Source organism: Amblyomma mixtum, chromosome 3 (assembly GCF_055824585.1).
Source record: "Amblyomma mixtum isolate Tamu chromosome 3, ASM5582458v1, whole genome shotgun sequence".
NCBI lineage: Eukaryota > Metazoa > Arthropoda > Arachnida > Ixodida > Ixodidae > Amblyomma > Amblyomma mixtum.
In genome coordinates, this window is record NC_143014.1 from 403,749,519 (window position 1) to 403,776,766 (window position 27,248).

Sequence of the window (27,248 nt, forward strand, 5' to 3'; positions counted from 1 at the left end):
GCGGTCACGGTGTCCAGGGAAGCTTTTCAAATGAATTACGGTATTGCTAGAAGGCTGGTCGTTGACCGAGGCCGACAAGGAGAACTTTCACTACCCGCCCCAGATGTCTATGTTTTCTTGGAGCAGCACCTGGGGAAAGGGTTAAATTCTTACACTCGCCACTGTCGGTATCCAGCGAAGGTAACGATAAGAAGTACTTGAAGCTGGGCTTGTTGGTGCATATTCGTGAAAGACATGAGAGCGCAAAACGGGGACACGGACGAGGAAGGGAACAGGACGAGCGCTGCCATTACAACAAAACCGCCTTCTTTGTCTGCCTGCACGAGCTGCAGATCTTTCGCTCTAAAAAACGAAACGACCTTCGCAGTGGGATCAGCTCGATGGCTGGGAGGGTTTGGACCCTTACTGACCTGGTGAGGGTGTCGACGCCGTCCAAGAGGCACCTTTCCTGGTTTTCCTTCGTTGCTTTTTGGCCAGTCGTCGGTTGAGGGCCAGCCATTCGTGTGGCTTAAGCTTGGCTTGTACGCTGAATTTTGGTCCTTCCTTTAGGACTGCCGCTATTCCTTCGGGAGTTCGGCTCCTCCCAAGTCTATCACATCGTGGCGTCCGGGATTCTTGGTCTCCCCCTTCTTGAGTTGTTCCAAGTGTCTCGTTACTCGGTTCATAGAGCACTTCCACCAAAGCTCTGTTGTCTGGGCCGCGAGCTTCTTGCTTTCTCGATGTCTGATGGCCGCCAGCCACTCTTGGTCTTAGCATGCTGCGCGTAGAAGATCTTGAAGCAGCCTCACTTGGTACCACAGTTCGGACCGGAGTATCTTGCAGACTCGTTTGGCGTGGCCTACGGTAGGCTTAAAAGGACCGAAGATGCCGGTGACTTCACTAAAGGAAGTCCTAAAGGAAGGACGCTTCCTAAAGGAAGCGGCAGTCCTAAAGGAAGGACGAAAATTCAGCGTACAAGCCAAGCTTAAGCCACACGAATGGCTGGCCCTCAACCGACGACTGGCCAACAAAGCAACGAAGGAAAACCAGTAAAGGTGCCTCTTGGACGGCGTCGACACCCTCACCAGGTCAGTCAGAGATCCAAACCCTCCCAGCCATCGAGCTGATCCCACGGCGAAGGTCGTTTCGTTTTTTAGAGCGAAAGATCTACAGCTCGTGCAGGCAGACAAAGAAGGCGGTTTTGTGGTAATGGCAGCGCTCGTCCTGTTCCCTTCCTCGTCCGTGTCCTCGTTTTGTGATCTCATGTCTTTCACGAAGGTAACGATGGGACGCTTTGTGGTGTCATTCTAGGAAAAACGCTTCGCAACTCACCGCAGAGCCGGCTGCCCTCTCTCTTGTCCGTCTACCCGGCAGGAGCTACTCTCTCCGGTGCCGGCAGCTGGGGAGACAGACAATAGTCGCGGGCGAGAGCAAAGCGGGGCCCCTACCACATGAATGGCATAAGAGGAATGTCACTGGTGCCTCCACTATGGCTCAGCTCGTACTTTTCTGGCGCAGCCTTGGTTGCAGCGTTTCGCCGTAATCGCTTGTCAGCGAAGTGAACACAACACCATGCCTTCCCGTGAATAGCAGAAGCAGGGACGTCGCGGCCACATCGGCATTCGCAGGATAGCGCCGCGCCGTCGTTTATTTGCTCGCTTATCCTCTGACAAATCAGTCTTCCTGTCGTGGCACGCCACCCACGGCTTACGACACCACGCCTGTCACTCCCATTCGTACTTCACGCGTTTCTCTACTTGCTATGAAAGTATTAGCCGTTGCGGCCACCAATTCAAGCAGCGAGAAAAATTTCAGCGCCGCAGGCTTCGTAATGAAGGAGCGCCGCTCTTGTTTCGATCAAGCCATCATCTATGAACAATTAAGCATATTAACTTAGAGTGATAAATCTATACCTTTATGCGTTATGTCTGGTGTATATTCGCAAACTGTGATCTGGAATGCGAGGTCAAAATTTGAATGTCATTGAAATAAACTCATTTTCCTGAAATTCTCTTCTTGTGTCGTCGCCGCTTTGCAGGTCGGGCCGGGCCCGAGCGTGCTCAGGGTCCTTCAATGTAGGGCCGGGCTTCTTGACGGTAGGGTAGGGCCCGGGCCGGGTGCGCGTTCGAAATTGCGGCCCGTACACAGCTCTATTCAGAAACCTAACCACATTTCCTTTTGTGAAAAAAGAGCTATGTGCAGACTTTAAATTGTGCAAGTATGAAGCTACAATGAAGCCAATTACAGACTTCTGTACAACAGCTAGAGGAATTTCAAGAGCATGCTATACGGGACGCTAGTTACCTCAGTCACAATTGATGCAGTCAAGTATTATTTTGTATATTTTTTTTACCCAACAGACATGAAATGTCTGAAGATGAATATCTACCAAACACATCGAAGCATCAGTTATGCGTGAAAAAAGTTGTACTCCAACATATAAATGCTCAAGTCTCGATAAGCAGGAATACTGAAGGAGAATAAAAAACAGTTTTCTTTTGTTCGGGCTCAAGCACCTGCTACGAACATATTCTTTATACATAGCAATAAAATTTGAAATAGCTGTATAAGAAGCCTTTTGGTCAAAATAGCTAAGTACGACGGAAAGGAGTCTGACATCGCACAATACACGGGCCTCTAGAATTTCGCCTCCATCGAAATTTCACCACCGCGGCCGGGATCGAACCCGCGTCTTTCGGATCAGCGGCCGAGCGCCATAGCCACTGAGCCACCGCGACGGGTCGAAAGCACGGTGCAAGAATACTGAGGTGTTGACACTGCGCCCGCTCGAGCGTCCAGATTACGTTCGGCCGCGGCGGGGCGGGCCTTGCAGTTCGGCTGCAAGCCGACAGATGGCGCCGATGTCAGCGGGCCCAGTTGAGCGTTGCTGGCGCCTTGAGGTTCCGCTGCTCCAGCTCGATTCTCGATATCGTGGCGTGAACTGAATTCAAAACTGTAAGGAAATTCCTTGCTTGAAATTACAATCAGTAGTGTGCCAGTCTGAAAACTATGTTTGTATGAAATTATCGTGTGTAAAGCAGTTAATGATATGGACTCGGTCGAACAGCACTCGAAGCCCATTCAAGTTTCGCTTCCTCGCTCGGTTCCTGTTTCATTCGATCTACTCATAGCTCTAAGCACAATGAATGTAAGTGGGGGTCCTGCTACCATTTTCCGCTCGCAATGGTAGAAAATTGCCGTACCGGAAATTTTCTTGCTCCACTCTTATCGGCCGCCGCGGTGGCTCAGTGGTTATGGTGGTCGGCTGCTGACCGGAAAGACGCGGGTTCGATCCGGGCCGCGGCGGTCGAATTTCTATGGAGGCTAAATTCTAGGGGCTCGTGTACTGTGCGCTGTCAGTGCACGTTAGAACGGGCATAATTTTCATTAAGCTCCTTTCTACAGGAGGCTAAATGGCTCTTGAAGGACTCACGTGTGCAGGGGTCAGCGTTCAGCCAAGTACGCTTTCGAAACTCACAATGAGGTGAAAAAATATGAGGAAATCACCATCTCAGATGTTTGGACTGTCCTGTCACGGCCAACCTGTACTCCCACAATTTAAAAACAATAAAAAATTTCAGAACTTTATTAGACACCATATGCCCAGGGCAAATAAAAAATGCTGTAACTGGGTGAATGATTCAAGATATAATCAGTGTCACAGCGCGATAACAACAGTTTTCGATGTAACCTAAACAGCAAATATAGCAAAAAATGTGGCATGTTAAAACATATTAATGACAATTCCGGATAAAAGGAATTTTCTAGGTGACTTCCGAGGTGGCTTTCAAGGTCTCTCTTGCCGCTTGAGATACTTGGGACAGTTCAAAAATAAGGTAGGAACTGCATTTCTGGAAAGCACGGGCCTCTTTTCCGTGTCAAGTAGCACTCTTCCATCGAACTCCGCGTAATATGCCTGGGATATCGCGTCCCCTGCAAAATGATTGGCGCACACATGATCAGTGTGCATTAAAGTCCGGTCTGCCCTAGGAATCGCACGGCGCCACTTCTCCGAACGAACATTGTCGGAAGGAGCTTTGAGTAATGGCATACGCTACGCACAAGTCCGGTAGCCCGAACTGCAGTTGGGCACGAAGCACTTTCTTCCCATTGCGCAGCACTCGCAAGATGTGGGCTACTCTGCCGACGATAGCAAAACATACGGTCTTGTTGCAAAATAAAAGAACGCGTTTAAAACAGCACAGAAGTGCAGCCGCACACTCATAAATGTGGCAGGAACACATGCGCAGAGCCGCGCCACGCCGGACCGAGCCGCCAAGCGTGGGCCCGCCTTTCGCAGCGCCCTCTAGGTTACCGACCGGTTGCCATGGCAACAGCCGCACCCTCCCCCGAACATATTGTGGCCGCGAGCAGGCGGCACGCTCGCACGCGGCGGGAGGAGAGTGTCAACACCTCAGTATATTATTCTTACACAGTGGTCGAAAGACATGACAGGGAAACGGCGAGGAGGCAACGCTGCAGTGCACGCTGCCTCCTCGCCTCTCGGCTCCTCGCGCGCAGCGGCGCAGCCCCGTCCGCTGACGAGCGGTGGCGGGGAAAAATCTAGAGAAAACATGCCTGTCCCCAACCAGAGATGACGTCAATAAATATCACGCGACCTTTAACGTCACGCGTATGATGTCATATTTTTTTGACCAATCAGCGTTTCCGGCCTACCTACCCGCAACCGCTTGTAAGGCAAGACAACGAATAAGCGTTTGCGGGTAGGTAGGCTGGAAACACTGATTGGTCGATGGGATGCGCTTCTCCGTGACGTTTTTTGGCTTCGCCCTCGTTCTCAACCGGACCTGGCGTCACCGCGTCTTTCTCAGCCTCTCCCTCCTAGAGCGCCAGGCGAATCGCTAGGCGCACCCGCCCCGCGTGCGTGGTGAACCGGCATTCGTTTCGTGAACCTCGGCGCTCCCGTTTCGAGGCGTGTACAGCTATGGCGCTCGTGCGTGGTGTGCTCGTCGGCGACAGCCAGCTGAAATTTGTGTGCAGTTCTTGCTTGCGGCTTTCACCGTTTCGCCAGGAGCACGTGGCTAGTGTCGTGCTCGTATTTGAAGTTTTTGCCGCGGCACTACAAGGATCCACATCAGGCGCGCTTTGAGGACCACCGTTTGACAGCCACGCTGACGCGCTTGTCGGGCGTGCGCATTCTCAACCCCGAGGTAAGGGCTGAACTACATCGTCGCAAGTTTTCTCGTTCATTGAGGACTCGATCGCCAAATCGCGGCGCTTGTAACGAAACTTTTTTTTTTGCAGCATCGTTTCCTGGAAGCTTCTTGGAAGCCGAAGTTGTCATTGTTCGCCGCGGACCGCTACCACGTAGCGAGAGATCGGGGCACCGATCACAAGTCTAAGATTATCGCCGCGGCCCTGGTTAAAATCCATGGACCAGGGATCACTTCGGCTTCACGGGCAAGTCCAGGAGAGGTATGCGTCGTGCATCGGTGTCGTCGGTGTGGAGCAAAAGGCCAGAAGAGGGACCGCTGCTGGGCCTACTTCTCACCGCGCCGCCACGCCGCTGTAGGTCGACGTTGACGTTGAAGTGCTCCTCCAAACGTCCCTCTTCAGGGCCACTTCAGTGCTTCCTGGCAGATTGCGAGCATCATGTCTCGCGGCCGTGTTCCCTCTCTTTGTCGAAATTGCTTTAAAGCCCACGCTACGCCTCGTTGAATAGGTTAAGAAAGTGCAGCGCCTAGCTTTGTATCTTTGTGTTCTAACCTGTATACAGTGCACCTTTGTTCGCTCCCTACTTTTGTTTTTTTTTCAGTCGTTTCCTGAATCCGTCCAAAGAGCGGGGCTTGCCGGATGATTGTTCGCCGTGAATGGAACCACGAGGCGATCGCACTGCATACAGCACGACTTTGTTCCCTTGTGTTTTTTAAATAAAAACATCAGATGTCGAAGGTCGTGGTCGCGTCCAAGGATTGCTTCGACAGCTCGGGCAAAACAACGAGGACTGCACACGCCGTGTCGTGCTGCTTAGTGAAGAGGCACAAAACGGATGCCGTCCTTACAAAGGCCCTTCTCGGGGCCACCTCAGTGTTTCCTGGTAGACCACGCGCTTTCCGCCCGTGTACCTGTTCCCCTCATTTCCAGTCATTCGTAAGTTGCATATCAATGAATTAATAAATCAGTCAATGCACTTTATTTACCAGAAAAATCTGGCTTTTCACCCTGGGCTAAAAGCTGTGCACACAGCTTGACAAGGCCCAGGGGACCATTAGATGACAGTAGTGAACGTAAGAAAAACAATTTGCTACTTTAAAAGAACGTGGAAAGTTCACCAAACAACATAAGAGATACACATTACAATCTCATTAAAAAGAAAACACTTTGACAGCAGACATACAGTATCAACTTACACTATAATACAAAAATTACGACTTTCAGCACTATGGCAGAAAATATAAGAACAGCACATAAGGTAAAATAGAGAATGCAAATTGTAATAGTAGATATAGATTAGCTGTTTAAATTTTACTATGCATAAAATGAGTCCTCAGCTCCTTGGGCCTAAAATCGGCTTGTGTGCTTATATACCGTTTACAGCGCGCAGTTCTTCCGTTTGAGACCAGATGGCGCCACACGTGCGCTCGGAACACGGCACCATTACTGGCCTCGTAAGTCGCCGGCGTGTACGCCTCGAGTCAGCAGTGGAAATTTCGCGGGTGGTTGCGGAATGTTTTTGCTACGATGTGAAAAGGCAGAGGAAACACATGCTCGGTTGTGGATTGCAAGAATTGCGACAGAGAGTTAAAGGTGCGGGATGCGGTAGTTTGCGAGCTTCATGAAACCGAACTGCACAAGGAGGTAACGCCAATGTTCGCGCCCGTTCGCCATGCACACTTTCCGAACGGGCGAATGCAACAAACACGTTCGCCAGCGCTAGATAGCTAATAAAGAAAGGTTTCGATATTGGAAAATCTGCGAGGGTAAGTGCACAACACAGCCGCATGAAGAAGCTGTGCCGCCACCTAAGCCATGACGGCGTGCTTTCAGTTGTTGTGCACTGTGCTGAGACCGCATTGATCGTAAGTCATGGTCTGTGACCATTAGTAAAACGAGCGCCCGAGGCCGAATTAGGAACGAAAAAAAAAGACGACTTACGCTCCTTCATACGCCTGCTGTTTATTATGCACTGCACAGCCATGCGAGCCGACAACGCTTACCGTCAGTCCGTGTATTACACGCCGTCTTGGTGCTACTGTTCAATTTCGCTCCAAGTAGCGCGGTTTTCGTGGACCATGTTCGGATTACAGCATTTGGTTTACGGCTGCGGTGCCGGGCGGTTGTCACTTGCTCGCGGTCCATGCGAGACAGTCACTAAAAGTGACTCCGCACGCTCAGAGTGAAGCTGATTAATTACAACCAAAGAGACCACGAGCATTTCCATGTCCGCATATCGAGCGTACCAAAATTTTTTATATGAGGCTGACATTACTGTGAAATTCGTCCAGCATGAACGCATGGCCATGCGCGCGTTATAACAATTATATCGCGGAATCCTTCGAAACGATTGCACGCCAGCTTGTGAAGGCTGCTTGATGCATGGTACTGCTACCATGATAGTCAACCTTTGTGCGTCTATTTATTTTTGTCGCTTTTATATGTTTAATCAACCAGTAGGAAATATTTCAGGTTTCCTAAGCACCGTTAACAGGTTGTAAACAAATGCATACGATGTGCATGTGAGCGTTTTAGAGCAGTGTCTGCATGCAGGTACAGAATAGGACAACAGCCTGTAAGGCTGCAAGAACATTAAACCTTGCCGTTTTATATAATAACAATAAAAAAGCATTAAGCAGAGTCTTCAGCGCATCCAAAGACAAGCATTCAGGCGATCCGTCCATTGGCTCGAAGAGGCGGAGAGCTCAGCGGCTCTCCGCGACATGAAGTACGATCGCGTTTTCACGCCTGCAGTGTTCAAATCAAGGTTCTCACATATCCTTCCAAGCTTTGGCCAAACCTTAGTTCCGTCTTCCCTCTCCTTTACAACCGTATTAGCCGGAACACTGCCTGTCGGAACCGAACCGTCAGACGCAGCAGCCTTCGCGACGAGGCGCGCACCGAGCGGTCAGGAGGAGAGTAATGGCGGCGTGATCACGTGATCAAAGATGGCAGCCCCCATGATAAGCCGCTGTAAAGCGTCTATATAAGCATAGGTCCTTCAAGTCCTGCAGAAGGCTTGAATTTGGAATTGCTAATATCAACGAAGGCTTAGAAAAACTTCAGTTTGGGCTAGATGGTGCATAGTACTTGAGAAAACAAATAGCGCCTACGACAAACACAGCAGAAGAACGATGCAGGACAAGCGCTATCCTGCGCTGTATGCTATGGAACTTTGTGAATGTGAAAAATGAACCTTCACGTCAGTGCAATATGAGTCTTTCGGGTGCCTACAAAGCGTTATTACAGAAAGAAAAAATATTAGTGAATGTTGTGTGGGAGGCTTGAATATTACTCTGTATTTGTTTATTTATTTACGTTACCCCTCAAGGCCAGTGGCATTACACAGGGGGAATGGTAAATATACAAAAACAGAAAAATACCGTTGATTACATGACTGTTAAACAGTGCCTGAATATATAATGTTAGCTAGTGCTACGTTGAACTGCTCATAATTTTCAGTGCCGGCAACTTCTGCGGGAAGTTGGTTCCGGTCGCATGAGGTTCGCGGCAGGAATGGCTGCGAGAAGCATTTCGTGTTGCATCACACAATTCCGACTCTGTGATCATGATCAATGCGGCGGGATACAGAAATTGGCTGGGGGATGAGGTGATCACGAAGAGCGGGATGATGGTACAGCTTGTGGAACAGGGTGATACGAAACACTTTTCGACGCGATGTCAGTGATGGGAGGCAGATATTAGACTTCATCGTAGTTATACTCGCTGTGCGGTTGTTTAACAAGGATCAAACGCACAAAGTTATTTGCACCAGCTCAAGATCATTAATGAAGTTGTCATGAGCAGGGTGCCATGCAGGTGTTGCATACTTGAGTTTCTACAGTATTAGCATTTGATAAAGCAACAGTTTCAAGTTAGAAGGAACGTTAAAGAAGTTGCGACGTAAGTAGCGAAGCATGCGATTAGCATTTTCAGTTATGTTCTCTGCATGAAGAGACCAGTTAAGATAATAAGTAATGTGGACGCCGATGCATTTGTATGACGAGGCTGATTCCAACGAAATGTTATCGATGTAGTAATGAGGTGAAACGGAAGTTTTTCTAGATACGCGCATGACTTTGCATTTGTTCATATATAGCTACACTCACCATTCTTCGCACCAGCTCCCCTATTGTGTTGAGGTTTGAATGAAGTCAGTGGCGGTCTTTTCAAGTAGTCCCCTGCTTTGTACGTTTACCTTGTTGGCGGCCGTCTTATTTCACACAATTCCACGTTCTACATGTTGATAGTTATACGAGCACAATTCGTTGTGATTGTCGAGGTATTGTATTCCTGCCGAGCCCCCACCGTTGTCTTGCCATGACGGCAACAGCGGTGCCATTCACCTGCGGATGCGGTGGCCAGCAACCTCATCGGGTCGGAAGGGAGCCACCCATTCATGTCTTTATCCCACCATGTCCCATGGTGGGATAAAGACATGAACAAGACATGGATAAAGACAAGACGTAATGTGGACGCCGAGGCGTTTATATGACGAGACTATTTCGGAAGAAATTTTATCGATGTAGTAGTGATGTGGGGCGGAGGTTATTCTAGACACACGCATGACTTCGCGTTTGTTAATATTTAGCTGCATTAATCATTCTTCGCATCAGTTCCCTATTGTGTTGAGGTTTGACTGAAGTCATGTAATGTTGTTTGCGCTATTTCTCTAAAAATGACGCAAAAATCAGTGAATAGGTGAATATGAGAATCCATAAGAGAGCGGGGATCATTAATGTTAAATTAGGAAAAGTAGGGGTCCAAGAATTGAACCTTGTGGAACTCCGGAAGACACCTGTGTAAAAAATGGTGCTATAACCATTAGCAAAAACCAATTGTGAACGATTAAGTAGACATTCAATCCATTTCAATAAGTTAGTCAATATTCAGGTGTTTCAGTTTGATGAGGCAAAAGGTTGTGACATACATTGTCGAAAGCCTTCGAAAAATCCAGAAATATACAGTCAGTTAGTGACGATAGGTCTAGAATACGATGCAATGCATGTGTAAACGATATTAACTGTGTTTCGAAAGAGTAAGTTTTTCGAAAACCATGTTACGCTGACGTAAAAAAGGAGTTCAATTAAATGAAGTTAACAAGGTTGGTGAGTATTACATGTTTGACCATTTTGGATCAAGTACTGGTAAGGGATATGGGACGATAATAACTACGGGATGCTTTCCTGCCAGATTTGTAGACTGTAACCACCTTTCCGATCTTCCACTCAGTAGGCAGCGTTGACTCACACTAAACAGTTTCTCACCCTTAAGGGTGCAAATCAGTTTGTCCCCAGACGAACACCCTTTGCACCCAATTGGGTGCTTGAAAAAGGGTGCTGAGAAAGGGTGCAGACATCAGCATCCTTAAGAAAGGGTGCACAGCATGAAATTTTAAAGGGTGTAAAGGTTGCACCCTTACTAAAGGGTGCTATTTTAGCCATAACACCCTTCAAAATGGGTGTTAGAAGAGTGCTCCGCATTGATTCACCGAACAAGCAAAAGGCTAGGATTGATGCATGAGAGCAAATGTGCCCATATGTGTAGAACGGTCGAATCTGCAGACAGTGCTAGTTGACAGGCCACTGCTGGCAACTGCGATGCATTGCATGATGTTCTATAGCTACCCAGTTTTTTGGATCATGCATGCGGTGCATCAATCGACGGCCCCTCCATGCATGTGCTGGATATGCTTGGTCACCATCCAGACATGCCTGCAAGGAAAAATTTATTATGGCAAACAATGCTGACCACTTCAAAGGTAACATATGCTCCCTTGACAAAGGCAGATAATACACATCATGCAGCACTGGGCCACATTTTCCTCATTTGGGGCATGTGCAGCACAGGGAGCCTTGTATATATGCATATCAGAGTGGAGATGAGTGAGTGCATATGAGGCTACAGTTTTGGCATAACAGAGCAAATTTATTAAAAACACCAAAAAACACTTCACACAATGCCACTACATACTGAAGAAAAATACACATCACCTCGACTATACTTAATTACTAGGGCCCGGAACTTTAGGTATTTGCCTAAACATGCCTATAAATGCCTAAATGGGGGATTTTTGCACTTGCCTGCCTTTTTGGCATTTTTTAAGAAATCGTACCTATTTGACCGTACTTGTTGCCTATAAATGCCTAAATCCGGCATTTCAGTCCTAGGTGCTGTTCTCCAATTTTTTAGACATCTTTCTAAGTACAGTGAAAGGCACGCGCCGATGCACGCACAAAAGGCGCGGGTCTAGCCAAACCTTTTTCTCGAAGTGTAACTGGCGCAACTAAGCAGGTTGTATATCTGCTTGAGTGTAACCCGACACCCGAACCGGCGCCGTCCAGCCGGCAACCGTAGCCTCAGCGCGCGCAAGACTAGCACACTCGCACGCTCACTGCTCGCTCGTCACTCGGTCGACTCTCGACCGCCTACTCCTCCACAAGGAAGGGCCACTTCTCTGCCTACCGCTTCCAAAACATGTGACATTGACTTGAGTGGCCTCACAAACTTTGCTTAGTCAGCGCTCTCCATTTCATTTCATATTGACATGCCGAAAGAAAAGGTATCGAGAGGCGCTCGTTGCAGGCACTGGGTTTCGCAGTTTGGAAATGCTTTTTCAACTGATGGAACTCTGCCATTCTGCAAAGGGTGAGAAGCTTCAGTACCAAGAGGGAAGCGATGCCATGTAGCGCAACACGTCGCTACCAACAAGCATATTGCAAACCTGAAGAGAACGACGGAGGGGACATCGCAGCTCCTACTGGCAGAGGCTTTCAGCAGTAGTTCGGCAGCAAAGGAATCGTCATTTGCCACAGAGTTGTGTCAAGCATTTTTGGAGGCAGATATCCTGTAATGGAAACTAACTAACAGTGGTTTTCGGATTTTTGTGGAAAAGTACACGAAGCAGCATGTTGCAGATGAATCAACACTTCGTAAGAGATACGTGAAAGAGTGCTACGAGGATACTCCCGCCAAAATCAGAGATGAAATTGGGTGTCAGTCGACGAAAATGCGGACGCTAGCGGACGGTATGTGGCCACCTTCATCGTCAGAACACTGAGCCCAGAGAAATCCAGACGAGCAATCCTGCTCAACTCAGATGTTCTTGAAAATTTCAGCCATTCGACGACAGCGCGTTTTTTCACTTCATGTCTGGAGCCTCTATGGCCAGGAAATATTCAGTATGAGATGATACTTTTGTTCGTTACGGATGGTGCATACTACATGTGCAAGGCAGGAATGGGACTGATGCTTTCATGCTGCAAGATGGTTCACCTGACCTGCGATGTCTATGAAATGCATCGTGTGGCCAAATGTGTCCGACTCTCTTTTCCCCAAGTAGACGAGTTAGTATCTAGCACAAAACAATTGCTGTTTTTAGCGCCACAGCACCTGACATTCCTCTGCCACCAAAGACTGTTTTGACTCAATGGGGAACATGGACAGACGCAGCAGTATAATAGACACTGCACTCTTAAGTGGTCTGATCTGTCCTTTAGGAAATCAAGGATGACGCTGCGCGTGTGATTAAAACAACAGCTATGTTCCAGGAGGCGAGCGTGGAACATGACCTCACATACAGCACTGCAAACTTCTAAACACTTACAGAAAGGATGACAACGTTGGAAAAGGCCGGATTCTCAGTAGATGAATCATTGAAGGCAGTCGAAGAAGTACAGGCAGCACTTCGAAAACTGGAAGGAAAAGGCGCTACTATTCTACGAAGATGCAACAACTGGTAGAAAAAAACAGAGACCTGGAAACAATTTCGCAAATCAGAGACCTTCTAGGTGGAGACGATACGGCCACATCACCTGAACGCCTGAGCCCCTGTGAACTCTTATGTTTTAGGTTCACCCCACTAACTTCATGTCACGTCGAAAGTAGTTTTTTAAACAACAAAGCTATGCTTAGCGAAAACCGAAGGAGCTCCAAGTTGAAAATCTGAGAATGTGCTTTATTGTCGCGTGATTCAATTGAGGACAGCGTACGCTCCGTGCTTGACTGACAAATCCTGTACTAATAAATAAAAAAGTATTATTCAAAGCGTCTATTTTTGCTTTATAGCACCTATTGGAATATTTTTTAGAGCCTAGATGCCTGCCTATTTCGAGGATCTTTAATGCCTAAATTTCCAGGCCCTATTAATTAAACACTTTTTGCGACTTTATTGCGGAATTTCGTTGCCACCACCCTTGGTGTGCTCAGTGTGAGGCCAAGAAAAAGGCGCTCTAACACTACAAGCGTGTTGAACAACTTCCGGTCGTATTGAACATTAAAGAGCCAGTAGGCCGACAGAACAGCTGCCAGCCCCTCCTCTGCGTTTTTTAACCATAAACAGTTTTTCCCTATCCACCTTGATATGAAGAAATTCCGCCTCTTCAATATGCCGTCCGGTGAAAACTATGCAAGGCGTTGCAGGAACACTCAAGTCCTGTGATGGCAAGAAATATTTCATTGTTAGAAACAGGCCACAAGAGATTAATTCAATCCCATCTCTCCATGCTTAAGTCACCCCCTTCGTAAAGTTATCTGTACGTTATACATTTTTTCAGTACAATACAAAGAATGTTAAGCTTCTCTTACATTTACACATGCAATTTTGGTTTATGTGCAACATTAATTTTTGGACCCCAACCAGCAGCACTCACAATTATTACATGACAACTTCATTACCTTTATTTATTTATAATACATTTGCTAACCAAAATTACACCATTTCACTGAAGTAACTACATTGATATTAAGCTTCCTCTGTTCATTGCATCACAGTAAAGCTCAGCAACGTCTTAAACCAATGCTTTCAGTAAAGCCCATTAGTTCTACACATGCATTATAGCAGCACAAAATCAAGAAACTTACCTCCTCTCGCACAAACAAAGCTGAGAGCCCGTTCACTTCTTTCACATTTGCAGACAGTATCCGCAAAACCGCAACTGTTAGGATGTCTGTAAAAGCAAAACATTTATAGGGAACGCTTCAATGCATTTTTTTAGTATCTTCCTAAAGTTTCCTAATTATGTGACAACGGCTGTTTAGAAAGTGATTTGCTCTGTAACCTGTGCCCACAAGTAACGGAACATTGTTGCTGGGTTAACAGTATATTATTTATGTCTGCTGCATCATGAAGGCCATTCCAACGGGTCTTCAGATATTGTCTAGTACTTGACACAGTGCAAAACGTTCCTTATTTACACATGTAACTCTGCTATACTATTACAACAGTTTATTTCTGTTCCGTACACCAAGCAACATGCCATCAAATTCTTTCCATTCAGGACCAGACACGAGTTGCAAACATCGAAAGAACCAAACCTTTAAACATGGATGAACTCTACTGCTATGCCTATAAGATGAAACCCTGCAAAAATAATTTGCTAGAGAGTGTACGTATTAAATATACCAATAAAGCCTTTGTAACAATACTCACGTCGCGTTCGCAGCCTCTCTGGTGCCATTTCTCCAGCACTTCGGAGAGATTCCATGATGCTTGCTTCACAAGCAATCAGCTGCATATGTGCTAATTTTACAATTTTGTCGATCCCTTCTGCTATGGTTGCTGAAGGGTTGACCTTTGTCAGTTTGTGAAAGTCGCTGCAAAACTGAAAAAAAAATATAAAAGTGCTTTACAACAAGATCCCAACACATACAAAGCAGTGATTTTACTTTATAATGGCATCAACTGAATATAAGGCAAGGAACTGACAAATGTGCAGTTAAAACAAGCACTCTGACCACACAAAATACTAACACAACCTTATTTCTGGCGGTGCACTTGGGCCTGAAAACGTTGATTCACACACGAAAGAAAACCAAAAGTTATGGTGATGACAGTTTAATCTTGGCACAAGCACAGCCTTCGTGACACAGCAAATGAGTCTTCTGCCCAAATGCATTTGAGCACTAGCTTTTTCTCTACATCAATTTTTTGGAAGCAGTAGCTGACCGTTTTTTTGTACTACAAAAAACATGAGTTCGTAGAAGAGATGTCAAATCTCAAGAAATGTTGAAAGCTAGGAAAAAGGCAATTCTTTATTTTCTTCCCCAGAAGAATGCAACATTTGGAAAAAAAAGCGATAAAGCACATTTTCATTCAACAAACTTATCTTGCAAATCAGAAATAAGTAAAGAATTTTGTTGGCACCAGAGCAAAGCTACTGCAAATCCTTTTGAGGAAAACTTAGTGGCAATGCATAGAAACCAGTTGATGCAAAGCGCAGCATCAGTCTACCCAGCATGACATTTCAGTGACTAATGTTCGGCCGCCGATTCCAAGGTCGGCAGTTCGACCCCGGCCACTGTGATTGTATTTCAATGGAAGCGAAATGTAAAAACGTCCGTCTGCTATGGGATGTGAATGATGTTAAAGAATCCCAGATGACCTAAATTAATTCGGAGCCCTCCAATACCGTGTACTTCAAAGCCCTGACTTGCTTGAGAACATTCAATCTCATAATCAAAAGAGTATACCGGGGCCACTGAAGTCTGCTTTAGTGGAGAAATGCAAAAGCAATGTGCACTACTGCTGTTTCTGTTGGTGCGTTTGTGCAATTTAGTTCGCAGTGGCCACCAAACCGCACACCATTCAGAGCTCCTCCATGGGCCAATCCCCATACTATATGCAGAATTAGACATTCTCTACTGAACGTTCACAGACGCCAGTGAGAGCTCATGCCACTGCCAGTGCAGTGGTGCAGCAGTTAAGCGAAGCTCCAATGCATTGGCAAGTAGCTCTGCCTGCCACAAGCACCCATACGGATCATGCGACCCATGTTGCTCTCCTACTAGGAGTGCGCACTTTCTGTTCACACACTTGACGCACAGAACACCGCGTCATGAGCCAAGAAATGCTTTCGCATTAAAAATGGCAGTCATTTCCTCGGCTAGGCAAAGTCAAAGCAGCGTGGTAGTTCGAGCTGCTTTTACTGATATGCTTCGTTTTTTTCACTTGGTTTTGCATCTTAAAACGTTGCCACGCTGAGGAGTGTAGGGTGTGTCTTCCTTCATGGGCTACACCCCCCACCCCACCTGATACTGTCCAAGCTTACAACCTGATTACCACCTGCGTGGTGGTTCTTGCTTACTATGTTGTTAGTACCTGCCCGGTGATTACTACTTAGTCGCCTGAATGTGTGACATCAGCATAAATTACCCATAGTGCGTCCCCCACTGGAGGTAACGCAGTGAGCCCTGGCTTACGAAACACACAACAGCTAAATGCAGGAACTGCTAGTAGAAGTGTAGTAGAAGTGCTAGCAGAAGAGTAGCAGTAACAAAATTATTGCATCACTATGACGTCATCACTAGGGAAAAAAAATGTATGCTCATGCGCCTTTTCTTGCATTAAGGTTCGAGAGCATGTAGGTACACAACGCTTTGTATGCATTCCCCCCGTAGAGCAGCTCAGTGTGCACATTACCGAACTGTGACCAGTTTTTTTTTTTTCACAGCCCGCAATCTTGGGATCAGCAGCCAAGTGTCAAAGCCACTGAGCCACTGTGGCAGCACCACAACCAACCGCTGTACTCAACGACATTATACCACAAAACACACTGATCATGTTACTCCACCGCAACTTCATAGCCCCAAATCCACAGGTGCAACGTATGCACTCAATTACTCATGACTTTTTGTTTCCCTTATGTCTGTTGGCAAGTCTGCCTACTCATTTTTTTTTACTCTCCGTGATTACACGTGGACACACCTGCTCACATCGCAAGCCTGCCATGGCTGCAACTACAGTACCGTAGAAACGCGTGTAAGGGCCACACACTGTTTTCACGAAGGAAATATTGAAAAAAAAAAAGACCCGTGTAAGGACCGCACCCAAACTTTCCATGACCCACACAATGCACGTGCCGTGGCCTCCGTGATCAGCTCCGGCTACGAGCAATGGTGGACTTGATCGCGGAGGCCACACACATGCACAGGAGCTGGCCAACCATGGATGGCACCCAAGGCCACGTCTCATCATCATCATCATCAACTTTTTCTTCCGCCGCGAGTCCTGCTATCCATATTGGCATCAGTATCACGAGCTCCAGCTTTCTGTGGCTGTCAAAGGCACGGGAGTTGTGGTAGTGTGTTAGTTCACTGCAGTTGTGGCTTTCGTGTGCTGCTGCCAAACATTGCAATTTTAGCATGATGGGCAAGCACCTTAATATGGCTGAGGGTTTGCTCTTGGCCACGACAAGTACGCGGCAGGCAGGGAATTTGACGTGGCTGAGAAGTGCGTCCGATGATAATGCAACCAAAAGGACGCATTGAAGAACACAAGCTGCAAAAAGTGCGCTTTCAGAGGCAAGCCGTGCAAGTTTCCCGAACTGGAAGAAGAGTTGCTCTGCTATGTGATGGAAGTGTGGAACAGTGGCTATGCATTGACAGCGGACATGATGCGCAACTTCTTGTGGGATGAGCATGCGCACAGCACCAGCTCGGAGTCTGAAGACTACGCGAGTGATGATTGAATGTATAATAAGTGCTGTTCATTCCCTGAATGGTGTGTTTTTACATACAATTTTTTTCTCGCACATTGTGTGTATGGGCCGCACCCCAAAAATTGGCCCATCTGAAAAAAAGCCTTTATATGGTATTATAAAGACATTACCAAAGGCCCCGGCCAAGAGTTAAGGCACCAACCTGAGTCCACTGCACCTGCTGGCTGTCGTCCTCAGGCAGCAGCCGTGCCAAGGCAATGCACGACAGACAGGCCGCATCAGGTGTCAGCCCTTCCACTGCTGCCAGCAGGGTGTCCTCCAGGGCAGTGATGTTCCAGCTCTGGCCCTGGGCAAGGGAGGCAATGTGGCGCCAATGTCAGAGCACAGATCAATGGCTGAACCACTTTTTCCCACAACAGCATAGCTGCTGCTGCAAGTAAAGGTGGTGTCAACCTTTCACACACCGGCTGTCAGTAAACATGTCCTAGCTTTCAAAGTGCCAATGTCCATTCACATTTTCCCACTGCAGCTGTGAGACAGATGATGCACAGCAGGCAATGTTGCCTCCAAACACTAGAGAGAGAAACAAGCCTCATGAAAGTTTACCTTCCATACTGAAGGCCAGGCCCAGTATGAAGACATGGGAGATCTGGCAGGTGCAGTATGGAGACACAGGAAGGTAAACTTTGTACATTGTGTACCAACCCCCTGAAGTGCAGGACCGATTTCAACATGGTCTTTCCAGCCAGCAATTTGCTTCCTGTGAAGTTGTGCATAACAAACCATTGCCTTAAGTCTGGGGCCACTGTCAGTGTCTCCTTGTGTATTAGACCCATGTCAACCTGGCCAAAAGGGGAGAGGCACGAAGCAGCTCAGAGGTACAAGAAGGAAATCAAAAATCACTACGTCACCGGGCCAAGATATACAGGTGTCCACAAATGGTTTCGGAACATGACAAAAAACAAAAAAATGCTCAACTGCTTGGCTCTCTAGGCACGCAGCCTAGAACTAAAGGATGTGCTCTTCACTTTCCTGTGGTAGCTGCAGATTGTAACCCTATACAGTCGAACCCGGATATATCGAACCCGCATATTTCGAATTATTGGCTATATCGAACACACAGATTACCCCCTTGAAAATACTATGTAAAAGTATAGGACAGTTGCGTTGTATATCGAATTCCATTTTCGCCGGACATTGGATATATCGAACGCCGCGCCGCGCCCCTGGAAGGTGCGCTTTCCCCAAAGACATTCCTGTCCGGTCCTCAGCCGCCTCAGCGGAGAGCATTTCCGCAGTCAGCAGGCGCAGGGCCCTTTTTTTTTTTTTGTTCCCCGTTTTTGCGCCCCACCGGCGCGAGCTTTCCCGCTCCTCCTCTCCTCCTGTACCGCCGGCGTGTGCTCCGTCAAGGTCATTGGAGATCAGTGAAGAGAGAGCGCCGCATGGAGACGCGCGGCGACCACGCTTCTTGGGGAAAGAGAGAGAGAGAAAACGGTCGCTCGTGGGCACATCGTGGGTCTGGGGAAAAGAGAGAGCTCAGAAAAAAAAAAAAAAAACCGAAGCCCAGAGTGCCGATCTTTCTCCCTGCTCTTTCTTTTCCCTCTGTCGTTCCTTCGCAGCCGGGTTGGCTGCCGCTCGCATAGGCTTCGCTCTTATCGCTCCATCTGCGCCTCGCGTGTTTTGTTTTGTGTGTGTGCCTGTGTTTCAACGCGCGATGTGAAGCAGGCCCCAGTAGCCAACTGTTTTGGCAAGGCAGGCCTTGAAGTGGCCGGAGATGAATGTCCGGAAGATTTAGATGACGATGAGTGCTTGGACGACGCGTTTCGCGACTTGTCCAATTTTCTCGGCGCCGTTCCGTCCGAAGTGACTGTTGAGGACTTTAACGCTGACAGCGAAGTTCAAGCGGTAGCTGGCGTTCAAGACGCCGACTCCAGCGACGACGAGGGCAACTGTGTTGTCGAAGAAACGCGTCCGTGCGCAGCCACTGAACTGGCGTCAGCGTTAGCCTGATTCGGCGCTGTTGCGGCGAAATGGAAGGCACTGTGCTCTCGCACCTGGACAGTCTCGAGAAGATCGAGGCCAGTGTTTTGAACTTCGTTTCCCAGGGGAAAAAGCAGCCCAAAATTAGTGATTTTTTTTTCCCGCGAAATAAAGCGCTTTCACATTGCGCGCCCATACTATGTGATTCGCGGCTGTTCCAAACGGTAAGCCACAATTTGTTATGATCGGGAGTGCAGTTTTAGCCTATATCTGTATATCGAATTTTCGCTATATCGAACTATTTTCCGATCCCCTTCGAATTCGATATATCCGGGTTCGACTGTATAGTATCAGGCCATCCCTCCAGGCAGTGATTAAATTGAGCTTCTGTTATGGCATCCGTGTTCCAAAAACTTCTTTGGGCACCTGAACTTATAGGTCAGGAAGGCGTTCCCTGCCGGCAACATCAAAGAGCTATTAAGAAAGCATCTGCCAGATCAAGAAGTGGCATACTGTGGCAATCTAATACTTTCACTTGCAATCTAATCTAACGCAGCCAATCCAGAGAAAGCCCTTCCAAAAAGATGATCTGAAAAGCACATAATACTTTAAGCTACAATAGTGTTCATCTTTTTTCCTTTTCCTCCTCCAGTTGTGTGTCCGGCAGAGCACACAGTGACATATGGCCCACCATGGCCACATCACTCTGCATACTTGTGTGTAGGAGTGTACAAATATTCGACAATTTTGAAGATTCAATCGAATAGCACAGTATTCGATATTCGCTTCAAACCAAATTTTCAGTATTCGAAGTATTCGTCTCGTGCGAATAGTGTTTCCGGGACGCTTGCCCACTTGCTTTATGTGGTTTTGGTTTTGAGTATTGCCGCATAGATGGCTTTTTTTTTATCATGCTTTCAATGCTCAGGGGTCAGTCAATATGCAAATCACAGCCAGGTCAGACTGCAAACCCAGCTACAAACTAAAGAAAAAAAGAGGTCCACGCGCTATTGCAGAAGATCCTGCGTGGCCGTCTTCGAGCCTCCGCACTAAGTTAGTTGCTGCCATAAGTCACGTCGCTGCCACCATGTCGAGGCAGACACACTGAAGGAAGAACACAGCAGACAATCGTCTAAGCTTCAAACCAAGAAACCACAATTTACTGCCAGCGAAGCCTTTATATATTCTGGCTGGTGGTGCCATTATCGACGAGCTAGGACACCATAGGTATTCGAACGCGGGCATCACTTGGCCACCTTCATCGGATCGCTAGTTCAGTCCGATGGAACTCCACAGCATATTTACTGCAGAGGCACGTGGCAAGTCAGTGCACCAAATGTGACTGCCTGGCTCAGTGTTCGACATTTGACCCATTCGACCACTGGTTCAATCGTTGGCACCATGGTCAATGCGTCTATGAAAGGCAATTCAATATGGAGCTACTTCATGAAAGCTGCCTCCGGCAATGAGGCTCGCTGCTTGAAATGCAAGGCCGTTTTGAAGACACCAACAGGGACGACGACAACATTCTAAACGCATTTGAAAAGGCACCCGAATTTCTTTAGGGCCTACTAGGACGACTGTCAAGCATGCAAATGCACTGCCACCTTGACAAAGGCGAGCTGGCCGAGTGTTCAACAACCATCAGTAGCTGAAAAATGAAGGCGGCTGTACCGAAAGCGCAACAGATGACAAAGACGGTCGGCTGATTCACTACACACGGTATGCACCTGCACTCCATCACTGAGGAGCCTGGCTTTCTTGACATGATGAAACTCGCCATGCCCAATTACACAGTGCCGTCACAAACAACTTTCTCGGGGGTCATCATCAAAAAAAGAAGAGGTGCGAACGAAGCTTACAGAGGTCTTTGGAAGCGGAGTGGAGTCCTTCTCGATCACTATGCATAGTTGGACATTGCAAGTGAATGACCGCTATGCAAGTTTCACTTGCCATGTGATGAATAAGGCGTTTGTGCAACATGTACATATACTGGCCTGCACTAAAATGGTGGACGCTTACAGCGCTGAGAGCTTGGCAAAGTTCATCGGAACTGTAATAGAGGAGTATGAACTTTTGTCTGAAGGAATGGTGTCAACCTTTGTAGTCACTGACAACGAGAGAAATTTTGTTTTGGCGGTTGCGCGATAGTCATGGCAGGGTGTGCTGTGCTTTGGCCACACGCTTCAGTTGTGCATCAGTGATGTCCAAAAAAATGTGGCAGGGCTTGCACAGCTTTGTGCAAAAGCAAGGGCAACAGTAGGTCGGTATAAGCGAAGTGCCATGGCTCAAGCACGCCTTAATGAAATTCAGAAAAGCATGCTTTTGGATTGTCTTGAAGTAGTGCAGGACGTGCAGACATGTTGGAACAGCGAACATGCCATGATGGCCAGACTTCGCACCCCTATTACTGTGGAACTCTCAGAATTTGATGAGGTTGGAAATCTCACCACACAAGAGTGGAAGCCACTAACAGCATCAGTAAAGGTCTTGCAACTGCTTGATCAGGCCACAAGTGAACTGTCTGGGGACAGCTACCAAACTAGAGTCTCAAGTTATCCTGCTGCCTGAATGCTCAAGCATCGTTCTTGCACAGCATTTGAATGATTATGATGCAGCATGAATTGCATCCAGCCTACTAAAGAGCACCAAGTCTAGATTTCCGGACAACAAGATGTCTCAGCTTCCAGCATTGGCCATGCTGGCTGACCCTAGGTACAAAGATGCACGCTACACTGTCGAAGCTGAAAAGAAATGGGCGCTTGGTCTCCTTGTGGAGGCAGCAGAAGAGACGGTGCTAGTGCATCAGCATGCTGAACTGCCAGGCAGAGGCTGCGCATCTCCAAGACCTTTGGGTGACTTTGTGTGGTGTGCCTTCAGCAAATTTAGTTCCGATGAGAGCTGCCGACCACGCCATACAGTGAAGAATGAAGTCGCAGAGTACTGGAAAAAACCCCTTCTTCCGCAGTGTGAAGACCCTTTGGCATGGTGGAGGACCAACGGCAGCCACCTGTACCCACCCATAGCACCACTTGCACGCAAATGCCTCTCAAGCCCAGCAACGCAGACTACCAGCGAAAGGCTGTTTTCAGCTGCAGGAAACATCGTGCGCTGTCAGAGAGAGAGCCTGCTCACCCGTCACGTAGACCAGCTTGTGTCCTTGAACAAGAACATTAAGATTGGAGCATGCTGGGCTGTTAATGGCAGCTGTCACCCGGAAGTGCAGAATGTTTTTTTTTTTATAATTGTTCTTAGTGCTCTTGCTGCAGTGTAGTGCAGTTACTCCTGTGGTTTCAACTACTGGCTGTACTAATGGCACCGTTCTGTTATACTCTCATTTTTCGTATTTTATCTCTAATTTCTCATTAGAAAGCAGGTGGTATTTTTATGTGTTTAACTTTTGATTAACTAAGCAACTAAAAATTGTTCTTCACTCACTTTAGGTGCTTCCTTAAAATTTTGAAGAGCGGCTTTAAATAAAGCCTCAGTGCAATATGTACTAGCTTTGTGTGTTGGAAAAATAAATGGGTTTAGAAATGCGCGCTGTCATTCAGCCTCTTTTTAGTGCCAGAAGTACTATTCGAACTATTCGCTTCGAAATTATTCAAAGAAAATCCTATTCACTTTGAATTCGCTTCGAACCAAAAAACCACTCTTCGCACACCCCTACTTGTGTGTGTACTTGTGTTATTCCTCACGCTGGCATTTCCACATCAGCCCTGTCCTTCCTTCCACCTCTCTTGACTCACATGTTTGTTTTTGCCTGCTCTTTATTTTGCAAGGTTACAATGAAAGGGTGCCAATCACAGATAAAACTAGACAAATCTCAGATAGAAGACTACAAAAGGTGCAGATTTCAATGAAGAACGCGAACACTGCACGCACACAAATTCACACGCCCCTCACTTGACAGCTATACCACCAACAGCAGCCATTTTCTGCCCCATGGCAGCAGGTGGCACAGCTTCTGTGCCCAGCTAACTTGTGCTATTCTTATACGGATGAACAAGTGCAAGGGGCAGCCAGTGATGCCCGCACCTTTCCGAGGTCGAGGAAGCCCTTGCTCTGAAGCACCTGGTCAAACTCCCGAGACATGAGGCCAACGCAGTCCTGCAGCAGGCGGTTGGCCAGAGAGAGTGCCGACTCTGCCCATCGCACCCGGGGCAGGGTCACAGAGAGGCGCTCACAATTCAGAGCCATGTCAATGGCCGTCTCTGCTGTCTGCACATGGAGAAACAACGGCCAGCCCAAGTCATCACAGGGTCCACAACAACAGTAAGTGCACGCCTATTCTGTCCAATGCAGCAAGTAGGCATTTTTTCTCTTATCTAAACAAAAAAAAAATTCAACAACTGGTACAAGAAAGAATGCAACAAGCCAACAAGATAAAGAAAATCTGGCAACAATATGAAGCAACAACTTTGAAAAAGAAAAAAAAAAGTGAAGAATAAACAAGCAATGGCATGAAATTTCATGACAGTCAAAACAGAAGCAAATGCTTTCTGAGAAATTAATTGTTTAAAGGAACTGACTCTGCAGCATGTATTACTAACCACATGGGCTGGCTATGTCAAACAAATACTACCTACAAGTCTTCATGAAGCTGTCAGCTCTCACTTGAAAAGGAGGAGAAAAAAATAAAATTTAAGCTTTCTACTTCACTGTTGGCTTATCAATTAGCAGAAATGAACCAGAGCAAGACTTGAGTTAGTCTGCCAAACTCAGCGTTTAAAAGCAAAGCAGAGGGCTAAAAAGAACGCCCGAATTAAACAATTGATTGGTGGTATTTAGGGTTTAATGTCCCAAAGCTGCACGTGGGCTAGGAGAAAGAGTAATGAAGAGGTCCAGGGGAGTTTTAACCACCTAAAGTTCTTTAACATGCAATGACATTGCATAATACACGGGCGCCTTGCATTCCACCTCCATCGAAAAGCCACCACCGAAGCTGGTGTTGTACCAGCATCCTCAGGCTCAGCAGCCAAGTGCATTAACCATTGAGACAGCATCTGGTCGGTCGACTGCTATCATCAGTATGTACTGGTGACGCACCGCCGGACACGACACCTTCAGCACGTGAATTATGCCTTTGTCAAGTGGCTGGTATTGCTCGTCGCTTTTGGCGGCAGAAGAGCGTGGTGTGCCACATAGTTGTCGAGCACGAGAAGGACCATTCTTTTTTTCGAAATGTCATCATAAAACTCAACAAGCCACTTGCACGCAAGTTGCCTGTCATCCTCATGCCTCCTCTAAACTTATGCCTAGTGACACTATTCAAAAAAAAAAAAGTCATGCACCATTCAGATTTTTCTGCTATGCATGTAGCGTATGAGAATGTAGCTTCCAAAGCACTGCGCCTTGCAAGTTTTCCCAATGACAAATGGCGAGCACCGGTCGCTGCCTTGCATGCTCCTTCACAGAAAGCCGCTAATGCGAAGCTTGCTCCACTTTCCACCGGCGCTAAGTGTCTCCTTTCAAGGCGTGAGATTTTGCCGGCCGCATCCGATAAAATGTTTTGTCGGCATTTCATATGTTCTGTATTTCTCATCTGCTGATGATTTTACTGTTCACGCTTTTTTGTGTTGGCGCATTATTTTCATAGGCAGAGGAGCGCTGCCGGAGCTGATTGCGGAGGTCACGGTGGCAGGGAGAGAGTGACGTAGCGATTAGAATGCTCGTCACTCTCCGCTCCTGCAAGAAGTGCTGTTTTTCGACTGCCGGCAGAGTTTACACCGCCTAATCATTCGCTGTAACCGAGCTGTGCAGCCACAGGTGTTCATTGTATCTGAGATGCAATGCCATTGCTCTAATGCATATTTTGACGGTAGCACTGCCCTTGTTCGTAATAAGCGAGTGTTCGTTACAACTGTGTCCATTATAAGTGTTATAAATGGGCTGGAGTGTATTTAATTATTAACACAATATAAATTGTCTAAAGGATTAAGGGGGGACACTGGTCTTGAAAAAAAAAATTTTATTAATGAAGTCACAGTTACGAAATCTTCAGGGAATATGTATTTTTGTGTGCTGATTCTAAATGTGTCATTTAATTTCATGTAAAACATTTCCTTGAGCAATTATGCACTTTTTATGCTAGTATTTTGTGGAGAGTTTTGAAGAAAATTTGCTGCGGGAAACTCGCTGAAATGTCTGCCATTGGGTTCTCTTGACACCAAGGAATACAATAAGGGTGAAATTGTCTTCCTGCCTATCATAGAACTTGAGTTAGAGTTTTGAAGTTGTCGCTTCAGAAATGAGAAGGAAAGTGTGTACAGTAAAAGCTCGTTAATTCGACACTGACGGGACCGCGAAAAATTGTCGAATTATCCGAATGTCGAATTATCGAACGAACAACAAAAAACAATGTTTGCCGCAAGAGGACGTATACCTTTATTTGGCAAGGAAATCTGTAATCACCGTCCGCTTTTTCGAGCGAATCTGAGCGACTACGATAGCTCTAACAGCTGCCAGGTGCTCCACGGCGCACGCGCAGTCAGGGATTTGTTCACAGAAGTCCTCCCGCACGGACAAGGCTTCTGCGGCTTCTTTCACCGTGTACTTTGGCATTTGGGGCAACTGCTCACAATCGTAAATCGTCGTTGTTGTCAGCGCCTGTGTCAGCTGACAGGACACGAAGGCGAGGCGCCCAGGCCCTGCGCGGGCGCTACCCACCGGAAAGCAGCGCGGGGAGGAGGTGAAGGGAGCGCCGCTCCCCGCTTATCTGTTTTTTCAACCAGCGTCCGGGGGGGGGGGGGGGGGGGGGGGGGGGGGGGGGGGGGGGGGGAACAACGGTCTTATCTTTCCTCTGATCTTTTATTTTAACTCTCCTCTTATCTGCACGGGGACTGTGCACGGGTGTCTTATCTTTTCTCTATCTTTTTCTCTGATCTTTTAACTCTCCTCTATCTCACATGGCAGCGGTGGTGGCTGAGCCAGTAGGCAATCCCTTGCGATTTCCTTTCACCCTTCTCTCAGTCGCAACAAAACAGCAACAACAAGTAGCGCAGTAAACACGCTGACAAAGCGCGCATTTACCAAAAAAGGCGCCGTAAATAACCGCGATAGCGACTGCTGCGACACAACAAAGCACAAAAAAAAAAGACGCCAGCCGCTTCGGCCGCCGCTAACTCGCTTCCTCGGATGGATGGACAGATGGATGGATGATATGACCATAGGGATGGCCTATCAGCTGTACAGTAGCGCCGCTCATGGCAGTGTTTTTTTCTTTTTGCTCTCGGCACACCGGCTTGGCGGGCTGCGGAGTGAAGTCGAATTAACCGACGCACGGCAGAATTTGTTCGAATTAACGAGAGTTTCGCCCCATAGACTCCTATGTATAATTGTAGGGACCTCGCGCGCGCGTCGAATTATCCGATTTGCCGAATTAACGGGGGTCGAAATAACGAGCTTTCACTGTATTCCTGTTTATGAAGTGGCAGCTTCAGTACCCTATTACTCAAGTTCTATGAGAGCCAGGATGATAATTTTACCCTTATTGTATTCCTTGGTGTCAAGAGAACCCAATGGCATATATTTCAGCGAGTTTCCTGCAGCAAATTTTCTTCAAAACTCTCTGCAAAATACTTGCACAAAAAGTGCATAAGTGCTCAAGGAATTGTTTTACATGAAATTAAATGTCATATCTAGAATCAGTGCACAAAAATACATGTGCCCTGAAAA

The 27,248-nt window shown here is 47.2% G+C and overlaps 1 pseudogene across 1 annotated transcript in view; it reads right to left on the reverse strand.

Annotated features, from left to right (window-relative positions):
• Positions 1 to 11,061: 11,061 nt before the first annotated feature.
• LOC149357436 (uncharacterized) overlaps positions 11,062 to 27,248 on the reverse strand; it is a 42,892-nt pseudogene continuing 26,705 nt past the window's right edge. Inside the window, exons 7-11 of the transcript XR_016291826.1 lie at positions 23,610 to 23,792; positions 17,794 to 17,937; positions 14,585 to 14,756; positions 14,017 to 14,102; positions 11,062 to 13,588 (exon numbers count right to left, since the gene is read on the reverse strand). The product of XR_016291826.1 is annotated as an uncharacterized LOC149357436 (transcript). The remainder of the gene's footprint in view (positions 13,589 to 14,016; positions 14,103 to 14,584; positions 14,757 to 17,793; positions 17,938 to 23,609; positions 23,793 to 27,248) is intronic.